The following is a 12,168-nucleotide window of genomic DNA, read 5'->3' as shown; positions in this document are numbered from 1 at the left end:
CCTTGCTCAAGGGCACAAGTGTCCACCCGGTGGGCTCGAACCCACGCCACTGTTGCCTCTGAAACACCAGAGCATGAGTCCGGTGTTCTTAACCGTTAGGTCATGACACTGTAGCTCTCCTACCGAGATGGCCATGTTTGAGAGAGAGCTATTGGCCTGCTTTGAATTCCCCAGCCTCTTTTTTATGCATGAAACCACTCAAGTGCATTTGGAAGCCTTGTGACTAATGACCATAGTTAGTGAGAAATCACTATTAGATCTCTGCACCTGCCAGCATTGGGCTATGTGCCAGTCAGTTTTCGCCAACCTCTCCTTGTTTCTTTAAAGCTACAGTCCATCATTTGCAGCCATCCAAAAAGTAACTGGCGTAATTATTGTTGAAAACCATGCTTGGTTGAAAGATAGTCAGGGGACTAAACTCCCTGTGAAATTATTCTTTCTGGCAAGCTGTCATTTTGAAGAAATCAACGAAAGAAGGCCTTTCCAACGGTGCGTCTTAAGACACACCGTTGGAAATTTCCATTAGTAGTTCGTTTTTTTTATTTGGCGAAGCGCGCGCAAGCTTTGGCACGACGCACACGCGTCCTCAGTTGCTATAATTCGTTGGATTTGCGCGATATCGCGTAGCAGCAATCGGCTCAGTGAGAACGTGTCTCGGACGCTGAATTCAGGCCCAATTCAAAACTGATTCAGCAACTTTTATTTTGAAATCGAGATCCCAGAATGCTGTTTTTCTCGGAATATACAGCTGAAGCTGAGCTGAAAGTTCATCGGGTTAGCTGTTTAGCACCCTCCTTTAGTTTTTGAGCACTGTTGTTGCTTCAAACGAACAAAATGCAGAAATTACAAATGATGGACTATACCTTTAACTCTACAGATACATGTATTGGATTCAATGTGTGTTCATTTGCTTCTAAGCGCTCACAGTTTGATTCACCGAGCCTTCATTATTGTCACAGACATTTATCATGCTGCATCCATTTAAGTCATGTTCCCTGTATCCAATAACAGTACTGAATGATAACGTTTTTGTGCAAAAAGGATCCAGACTATTTTTCCTTCCATCCTTGCTTTGGTTACGTTGATTTGAATGGGAAAAATCAAGATGGCCGCAACATGATAATGGTCTATGGTCCCCTACCTCTTGCAGCATGGGGGCCTAGTGTGCATATTGGTATAAAAGTCCAACACTTGGTACAGATGGTCATTGATACATGACAAACACAACCTGATATAGGGTTACTTCCTAATGACTTATTCATTAGGCAAATTAGCGCAGTTGTTACCCAACACTTCAAAATGAGGCACAAATCACCAGAACTACTGTTTATTTATTACTACTATAGTATTTTGTAAATGTAACTGTTTATGTAACTTGATACAGCTAGCTACGGTTTGACTGTAGGTGATTGATAAGCCAGCTGTGCCTACCACTTGTCTGCTTTTGTCTGTTGACTGAATTTGACTAGTCACAGTGCTTGCTTAAAATATGATCTGACTGTTGTTGACTAGCGTGTGTAAAAGGCATGGCAGGGGAAGAGGATTGATTTTTTTACTCTGTGACTATTAAAACAGCACGAGGGTTAATTAGCCAAATTAATGAGTTGGGACGAAGTGACCCTATATCAGGTTTTGTTTGTCATGCATGAAGAACATATGTGCCAAATTTCGTGTCTTTATGCCAATTTGCACTGAACACAGCATGAAGAACACTTTCTTCGGTAGGTTTAATATTAATGGTGATGTGTCAATAGAAGTCTCTCTGTATGCACAAGCGTCAGGAGCTACAGTTGGTGAAATGACCTAAGTCTAGAATCATTTCCTGCTTATACAGTGAAATCTCGACAAGTCATAACCTGTTAACTCAAAAACCTTTCTAACTCAAAAGTAAAAACTTATACCTGTCAATTGTTGTCGAATAGAAAATCCATTGGATAACTCAAAACTCTGCTTAACTCAAAATTTAAGCCAATTCTCCCAAGGTTTGACTTATCGAGATTCCACTGTAATTGGTTGTGAGCTTGCTTTTAAGCTGCTCCCTTGAATTCAAATATTGTCCCTGTAAAATGACAATTTTCAAGTAGTAAAACAATATTCGCAGCAGCTCAGTCATACTTGGCTAACCTTCCAAACCAGCGTCATCAGTCAACAGTTTTCCACACTGCTTTTAACACACAGCAAGAATCATATTGATATAATAAGTTCATTTTATAAGTATTGTAAATACTGTACATCTATGTATATGTGCATATTGTATATAGGATTTGTTTTTTTAATTTACATATAACGTCAACAGTGTGATGTGCAGACAGATGTACCTCTACTCTACATTATCAGAATCTCAGACATTTAATACAGGAATCGTGTTCTTTAGCATTGAAATTGTCTGTAATTCTTTCAAAATGCAGGGATATCTTGCAGAGTTGCATATAAATGATGCCTAATGCAAGATGGGATGTAAAAAAACACGGATTCCATTTTAAAGTTTTTTCCAACCCGAAATCAAGCGACTTTATTCAAATACATATGTAGATGTATGCAGGGCATTGTCCATTTGCACTTCATTTGCACTTCATTTGCACATGCCAACTTGCTTACCTGAAAGCTCTTACTTCAAGTAATTCCAAAAATCCTGCCTCGAGTTATGTATTTCATAAAAAAAAAACACTTGCTTAAGAACAAATACAACCATTTTTTCCCCAAAAGTAGATTCCCAAAGAGATTAACTTGTTATTTATGCTCAGTGAACAAGATCCATAGTGATTGATTTCATGTAGGAAGCAAAGCTGTTTTAATACATTCCTGGTCATTGCTCTTTGCATTTTAAGAAAAAAAAAATGACCCTGCTCAAGGTGCACTTTATAAAACCTCAAAGATAGTAAGATGTAATATTTTGTAGTACGAGTCATTTGGAGAGACAATGACCTCTGTTTATTTAATATCAACAATGTACAGACCAAATGAGTGTACTCAATTACATGACCCAAATTGGCCCTCAAACCATGAATTATTCATAAGCACTATTTAGATTATCCATTTTACTTGTCACCCACTTCTCACCAACTATATGCATCTCCCTCATAATGCCCCTCCTAGGCCTTGATCATTTTAAGTTTACTTGGTTTTTTTTTTTAGTTCTACAAGAATAGCAAGCTTAATACTCAAAATCTTCAATTGAAAATATCTTTGAACCAACTGTACTTTTGTTCTGTTTGTTGTTCTATGACAAGTCACTTTACTGGGGTTGTCCGTGTGCAATACATTATTGTAATTTTTAACCAAATGAAGGTACAATAAATAAAACCTAGTATCTTTCAAAATTATCTTTTTCATGGTTGTCTTTTAATCTGAGGTGATAATTGTGTTTTGTTTTTTACTAAAGCAACCCAGGTGCGGGAGTTGTGACTTTTTTATGATACCAATGGGGGTTACTGATGCCCAGGATTGTGGGTGCCTTTCTGGTTAACTGTAAGACCATGACTTATACCAAGAATTCCAAGTGTATTGTTAAGTTCTACAAATGTATTCCCATGCCATCAGGTGTCATCTAGGTTCATGATGCGACTTCCTAAACTATGAGCTGACTTCAGTACCATGGTACCTTGTATGCTGGCGCGGTGCTGGGGGGGGGGGGGGGTTGCTGGGGCCCTCCCCCAAAAACTTTTGTTTAGCCCCGTAACAAAAAAAATGCCAAAAAAATGAAATAGCAGTCAAACCCTATCCCCCCCCTGTTGATGGAAATTGTATTGATCATAACGAACCTGTCCACCAGAGGCGTAGCCATTCGTGAACTATTAGTTAATATAGTGTGTCTGATTGTAGGATTTCATCAGCGCTCCCCATTGAAAATATGGTAGGAACCCCCACCTATTGATTTTCGGATGCGTATGTGTCCGGAGAAAAAAATCGTCTACATTTCTGTACGCCTCCCTGCAAAAATTTCTGGATCCACCCCTGCTAGCCCCCTTTAAATATAGGCTTTAGAACCGCCGCGCCTGCTTGTATGGCCATGACTTCGCGCTGGGGGGGGGGGGGCATGGGGTTGCCCCCCCCCCCCAAAAAAAAATCCCCTTGCCACCTTAGAGCACAAATGATGCCATGGTCATGACTCCCGGGCACTTCAACGGTCATGACTTCCGGGGCAATGTGGCCTTGTTTTCAGGCTTGACCCGGAGATTCCAACTGTGGCAACAATTTCTTAAGTATGGCCCATGGTTGTTTGACAGGTACAGTTCACAAAAATGTAACAATAGAGCCTGCAATACGGGCGATTCCAAATAGTGCGCCTCCAAGAGTTGGCAACGCGTTGGCCAATCACAATGCACGAAATCAGTCGACCTTTTCCAAACGCGCATTGGGTCGACAGATTTTGCGCATTGTGATTGGCCAACGCGTTGCAAACTCTTGGAGGCGCACTATTGGGAATCGCCCGTATTAAAGTTCGCCATTGACTGAGCTTCCGGACCCCTCCGCGATCCCTCTAGGGGCATTACACTGGATTGCCCTTCTTTCTCTTGCTATAATTTTCGACAGAATGACTTCTACCTGTAATCACCCCCTGAGAAACATTCATGTTGGAAATTTATCTCGGCAATTCACAAGAAAAAATAATGAGAAATCAGTTGTAAATGGGTAAACGAATTTACGACCTTTGACATCTGGATTTTCGTACCTAGGTCTCCTTGTTCGATTACGCTTGTTTTCACATCGCGTATTTGCGTGAGAACGAAAATACTAATAACGCGAAAATGTATCCACCTACATCCTATGGATTATAGATTTAGTCGGGCTTGCTTGAAAACAGTTCTTATCAACGGTTTCTTTAGATTTGTTTGTAAATGATAATAAGGCCTTCAATTTTATTCCAAAAAAAGTATGTGTCCCAAAAAAGACATTAAGTTTTACCCAATGACTGCCACAAAATTATTTCATAATTTTTCATCTTTGTACGAGTGCTCCGAGTTCCACTAGCCCAAATATATTTGAGATTTTCGGAAGTGAGAGGTCAATTTTTGGTACGATATTTCTCTTTCACGTCATGCGATTTTTCAGTTTCCATAAATTGAGAAGCTAGTCACAATTTTACAAAGGCCTTTTTTTCCGATGGTGATTTTCTTAAGAAATCAACGTATCAAAAATAATGTTAAAAACTCCGACTTTTACACGCAAATTGTCCTATTCTATGGGTCCAGAAGCGCGCCTCCAGGGGTCAACTTTCAGGCTGTATTATGTAGGCCTATCAAATTCTGTATTCACTGCTCATTTCTAGCAAAATGATATTCAAAAGTCTTCCATATTTAACAATCTGCACGAAGCGGTTCGATTCAGAGTAACACTGAAAATCTCCAGGAGTTGCCATCCCTCGCCAAACCCCAAACTGCTCTGTTCACGATGTGAAATATTCAGTCTCTGGTTACCATGACAATCGCAACCTCATTGTCGCGAAACATCATTTCCAAGCCTCACCCGGGCGTGTTCTTGGTACCCTGACTCCCTTCTCTTTCTCCGCACCCGCTCCGTTGACGAAGGATAGTTGTGGTAAGAGCACCAGACGATGACGACAACCACAGTGAATACTATCACCAGTGCCGCCCCGATGGTACCTGCGACAATGGCCGTGTCACGGTCCTCGGAACTCAGTAGCGTCACGCTCTCAACCGTTTGTGTCAGTTCCCGCTCTTTTCGCACTAGAAGTTCGTCAATATACGGCATGGCTGGCGTCGTCAATAAATCGTTCTATGTGTAAATCAACGGTGTGTCCGTAGTTAACTGAACTAGTCTCCTCGCTTCGTCGCTCCAAGTCTTGCCTTGAATCTTTCTGCAAGAAGAAAATGAATCTATACTAAGTTCCGACTGTTGTACAACACGCATGAAACAGGGAAAAAGGAGTTTTGTGTTTGTTCATCAATTCTTTACTGCGATCTTGAATAGACATCTCGAAAACCACCTTACAGGACGTTTTTTTTATTTTTAAAAGACATTTTCCACTCCTAAGTGAGTTGTAACAGTTGTTTATTTTTCAAAGTCTTAGAAGTATGAGTGACAATCTTCAGCAAGTTTTGTTTTTGCAAGTAGGCCTTTTCTTTTGGAAAGTGGAGGAGAGTCTCAATCATCGACGCCTCCCGTCGTGTTTGGGGTTCATGGCTTATCTGCAAACAAGGAATCGATTCTCTCATCCCTCTCTCCTATGAATTAAACACTCAACAAATAGATGTTCAACCTATTATTGACCAAAAAGCAACAAAAGCACACACGGTAAGAAAACCAAATTGAATTGCTGTGAAACGTTGTTACTGACACGCTATATTTTCTCGTTGATTATTTGAATGAAAATACGCAATAAGCGTGTAATTGTCATACGTCTCCATGGGAATTCGGTCAACTACTCACGCGAGAGTAGTTAGTCGACTTCTCGCGAGTAATGTCTTCGCGAGTACTCGAGTTGAAGGAATCACTTCCCGCTAGGGAGCAGACAGTGAATGCCTTGATACTAGGAATAACGAACTACAATCTCTGTTTAGTTCAAATATCAAAGTAAAGAAAACGAATATAACTTTGTGTACGCCTATAATCAGCCAGCATTCATGACTCATAACCAGCCCGCTTTTTGCCTCCAGACAAAATTTATTATGATAGCGAAATTTGCGTGGAGCGCTCGCGCTTCGCACGCACACGTCGTGTCCTTCACTGTATATGAGCACATTTTCAGTTCCCGCTCGATATACCGACTGTTAGCCGCTTATTAAAATGTAACATTTCCATATGTTACATTAGGCTTTTTAAGTGAAGGAATTAATCATTCGGACTTGGTAAAATTGGAATTTCATTTTCTTCGGAGCTGATGTTTATATTGGTCCGAGACTAGATCTATAAATTGCCTGCAGGGCGTGGAAGCAGGTGCAGTGTGCCGCGTGGACTACTCAATCTATCATCCCCTCGTACTGATATCATGATACGACATCAAAATTCATAGTGTCAAGATATTAAAAATAAAGATGGTAGGCCGATATCCATACTCTGCTGAAAGAAATCCATTCAATAAATTTTACAATGCAAATAAATATTGGGGGGAAAAGCATTTTGAACGAAAACGACGCACCCACTGCAATCTGCACCCTATTTTGTATTTCAAAATTATTTCCATGTTGTGCTTCACACGACGATTGATTCTGCATGATGAAATTCAAAGCGAGACTGGGAAAAGAAAACATTTATAAATGTGTCATGGACCGAGTCTTTGTTCGACGCCGTATCTTGGGAAAACTCGCAACTATACAGGGTGAGTCACAAAAAAGGTACTATGTACTTTTCAAGTTACAGAATTTTAAACATAACCACCATTTTAAGCTTCTGTCCACGGATCACAAAAAAAGACGTGCGTTCTTTCACCAAAACGAAAACAATTCACACACATCCCTATGTGATTTATTTTCATTTTGTTGAAAAAAACACTTAACTTTGTTGTGATCCGTGGACAGAACCTTAAAACGGTGGTTGTGTTTAAAATTCCGTAATTTGAAAAGTACATGAGTGATTCGAATGATTCTTGTACTAAAAGAAAGCGTATGAATTGGGCTTTCATATCCTAGATTTTGTGCTACATGCAGAACTTCAGTAAAACAATAGTTCCGACATTTGGGTTTCTTTTTTTTTAATCACCCTGTATTAATGTTAGATGCGCCACTGTAATGGACCGCTTGCATAGCTTGCATAACGTTCATTATACAGCATAGTGTCATTTACATGTGATTATACGGTTCGTTCTATGTCAAGGTCTGTGTCTTTAGAAATTACCGTAATTATTACTATATATACGTGCATAATTATATCGATCAATTTATGCTCGACGCTAGACTGGCTTGCATGGTTATGATAACAGACTCAGTCGAAATTAACACTAGGCCCCATAGTTTCACATTCAATGTTTGGAAAACGTAAGGTACATTTTCGATATAAACGCGAATTAACGAATTTAGGATATGATTTTCTAGACTTCGTTCTAACCGGCACATGACTCACCGCAAAATATCCCCATAATCTTGCTGTTTCATAGACTGTGAGACACGATTTGAACGACAAAATGTTTGTTCCGATTTCAACCTGAGGCGTGTATGATACGAGTAGATCTTATCAGGTATAAAATCGTATCTGAGACAGTGATGTGGCCTGACAACAAATGAGATGCATTTATTCCATCCGTTTTAGAATGCCTTTAAAAAGGTAGGGCCTGGTGCCGTCAACACGGTGCTTTTAATGACAGCTTTACCAACTGGCTTTAATTTTTCGTTAAACAACTGGATTTAATTTACCAATACTTTACAAACCAAACCTAATCAAAATTAATAAGGATAAGCCTTCACATTCGAAGTAACGATTGAATAGTCAGTGGGTGTTAGACCATAATATGGTGATACACACCTTATCAGCTATTTAGGCAGACATCGAGTCGAGGAAAGAGGCACACATCAACCACCCATTCACGCCGCATTCATCAGTAGATAGCAGCTGAAAATCCGACACCAGTTCCCCTGCTACCGTGGTGCATCCCCATCTTCCCCTCTGTATACGCGATTTACATTATACCGCTCAACATTCCGGGCTGTTTACACATCTAGCCAGACTATGAAAAACGCGGGCAACATCGTCATGTCGTCGTCGCATAATAAGAAGTTTTTGGCGAGAGTCCTCATCTGAATCATGCTGCCGCCAGGCGCGCAGGCTATTGTACAGATTCTTGTGCATGCATTGACATTAACAACAAATGCCAAGCTGCACTATGCGTCGTCGTGCCTAGCCTGGTGATGGTACGCGTGACTGAGCATCTTGTCATAGCAAACGGCATGATGATTTAAGCTGGTGCAAATTATATGACTAATCACGTAATATGCATGTATGTTCCCGATCGAGGTGATCCGGGAAAGTTCAAGCTGACATTGCCATAACATCAATGTTATGAATAGTATTATTTAAGTTTAGTGTTTTAAAGGTATTATCTGTCAACTCATCAATTGACCTACTCAAGTCGAGCTATGTCCCCAGGCTCATATCTCAACACACAACACTTCTTTTATTGCAATCCTTCATAAACATGCATATCAGTCCTCCCTTCAGTCATTAACTTTAATAGGAGATTCCCGTGCACGTGACATCCCTGTAGTGGCTGGTTGCCGGGACTCGTAAGCTAATATCCATGTACATGGTCAACATCCTGAGCTTTCCAATTCGCCACTTTTCTCAACTGCTCCTTGAATTCCTCTACAGTGATCTCAACCACTTCTTGCCCAGGAACCCATCTCAATTCTTCTCTCACATGCCGCAGCAACTCACGGCAGCCCTGATGGTGAGCATGCAAGCGGAGAAGGATGTATAAAGGCGCGGAAAGCGGCTTGTTGGAGGGCAAGTAACAATCTTACAAATATGCATATCCCCATTACCAAGGCAGCTGAAAGAACATTCATTTGTTATCACAGTAGAATCAGTCTTGTTGTAATAGTATACGGCAGTAAAACTTGGACTGTCACCCTCAGTATATTGTAAGATATTTGGATGGCTGCTATACAATATTGCTGAGAACAACTCGCAATGTTCATTGGAGACAGTATTACCAACAGAAATGTATGGAAGTTTGAACGTTTGGCCACTGTATTGGACTGACGAACCTGTGTCAAAAGTTCTGCTGTAAGCACAAGGGGACAAAGCAGGCAATGCAATCCTTGAAAAGACACCTTTGTACCGCACTTAACTTGAATTTCCAATATTCATATTGCCACTTTCAGGGGTGTTTTAGTGCGTATTTGGTTTTTATGCCAGTGCAAGTTTCCACATTCATGAGCAAAACTGTGATATAATCCAAGGCAGAAACAGTGCTACAGCTGCTTGAGCATCAAAAGTTGACAGAATTGTGGCTTTTCTTTTCTTTTAACTGAAGTAAATATTCTCTTTTTTTGGTGATTCATTGTAGTAGCAGTGCATCACGGTAAGCCAATGAGAAAACTTCATACTCAAATGTTTTTAATGAGCAAATGTTTAGGCTCACAATTTGAACAGCAATCCCCTCCACTAAATACTCTGTGCCTTAAAGGGACATGCAAATATTGTCCATTTAACCTTATTTTCAATTCTGAATTTGAGATTTTCAAGAGTATTTTGGTGTGTGTGTGGGTGAGCTTGTCTTACATACGCAGTGTGGACTTCCGAACAAAAGACGTCCACATAATGTAGGTAGCACCGACGTTGTGTGGACTTGCCCACGTCCACACAGTGTTTCCCCATTTCTGGAAAACAGGTTTAGAGGCATTTTTGGGTTAGGTTTATCCGTAGCAGAATGAAGAGAAACACTAAAGGGAATCATAGAAAAAAAATTGGGTTGAAAGAGTTTTCACAGTTTGAGAAAAATGAGTTTTTTCACTGGTTTTTCTTAACTACACGAAAGCAATGGAAAGTCCACACTAGTCATGTGAAACAAGTATGGGTGTGTGTGTGTGTGTTTGTTTTTTTATGCTAACATGCAATTTCCATATTCATGAGCAAAAGTGTGATGTCATTTCAGGCAGAAACCTCAATGTTACAGCTATTTCAGCACCAAAAGGTGCCAGAACTTTGAATTAGTTTTGTTGTCGTGAATTTCATTCGGTGATTTGATGTGTCGTACATGGCAGTAAGCCAATGAACAAACTTTTTCAATGAGTATTTTTTGGGTTCACAATTTGAACAGAAAATCCCTGAAACGACATTACAGTTACAGCGCCCTCAGTTGTTCGCAAAAGCATGGAAATTGTAAATGTTTAATGAAATTAACCGAAAAGGAGAGTCAAATAGTTTTCGTGCATTTTTAAAAGGATCAGAAAGTTGTACAAAATGACTGTGGTCCTAAGAACATTTTATCCCATGATCCCTTTTAAATGACATTGTAATGTAGTGCGCTTGTCACTAGCACATGGATAATAGTTGTTGCTTCGATGCTTGCTTGGTTTATTGTGTCTCAGTACATCGTATACATTATTCATTTAGTAAGTTGGGGTTCATGCATTCCAATGTGGATGAGGTAATGTCTGGGTTTGGGTGTGTGGTTTCAGATCACGTGGTGCCATGTCTATATACAACTATCATGTAAGGATACTACTTCCCTCCTCACCTTAGAATGGAACTGGCTAATAATACTACATGTAGTTCCATTGCACGGTCACACAATTGGTTGCTCAATCGTCATCAATCAGATGACGAGGATTGATTCAGGTGCTGTATAATACAAATAATGAATGTTTCACATTCGTGCAGTGGAAAGAATAATTTAATTCGGTGGGCTTCGCCTCATGGACCTTGTGGAATGTATAATGTTTGACATTCATGCAATGGAAAGAATAATTTATTCGATGACATTCGCATCGTGAAATTGAACATTCCATCTGTCACCTCGTGAAGTTATTTGTATAACAAAAGTTCAAGTCTAAACAAAAGGAACAAAAGAAGGGAAGTGAATATGAGTCCAGACTATAATGTGTGAAACGCTTCTATCGTTGGTACCCACGCTATTTCACCATGTTTTCACACATGAATGGGAGCAGTGAACTAGCAGACGAGCCGGCACGCGACATGCACGTGAGTTGGCGTTCGATTGTCACGTTTGTTGTTTACTGCTGTTGTTCAGTTGTTTTCGTGATTTGTACATCAAAATCCAAAGAATCCGTGACAGCGATATAACAAAACAATTGCCGACTGTTGTGATGTTTTGAACACCCGAGGGCGCATAGCACCCTCGGCTTCGCCTCGGGTGCCATGCGCCCTCGGGTGTTCAAAAACGACATATCCCACATCACAGCAGTCAACAATTGTTAAACATTATAGTGGTGTTCCCTTACGTGGCACAAACTTCTTTGTTGACAAACTTGAAATTCATTCAGTGAAATACTGGTACTTTTACCTTATTAATGCTTGCTTTTTAACCTCCGTGAATAATTTCGGTGTCATGAAATTTAATCCGAAATTCAAAAACGGTGGCGTCCGGAAATTGGGCACAAATCGGCTGAGTGTTCTCGAACGTGGCGCACTTGAATAAATCTCTGATAAATTCTGATAAACCATCATTATCTCTACTTATACATACCCAACTGGAAATTTGTCAGAAAATAATTTTCCAATTTTGGGGGAACATTTTCAAAGGGTTCACTG

This window comes from Patiria miniata, unplaced genomic scaffold, assembly GCF_015706575.1.
Source record: "Patiria miniata isolate m_02_andy unplaced genomic scaffold, ASM1570657v1 HiC_scaffold_28, whole genome shotgun sequence".
In the NCBI taxonomy this organism is placed as follows: domain Eukaryota; kingdom Metazoa; phylum Echinodermata; class Asteroidea; order Valvatida; family Asterinidae; genus Patiria; species Patiria miniata.
This window is presented reverse-complemented; position numbering follows the sequence as displayed.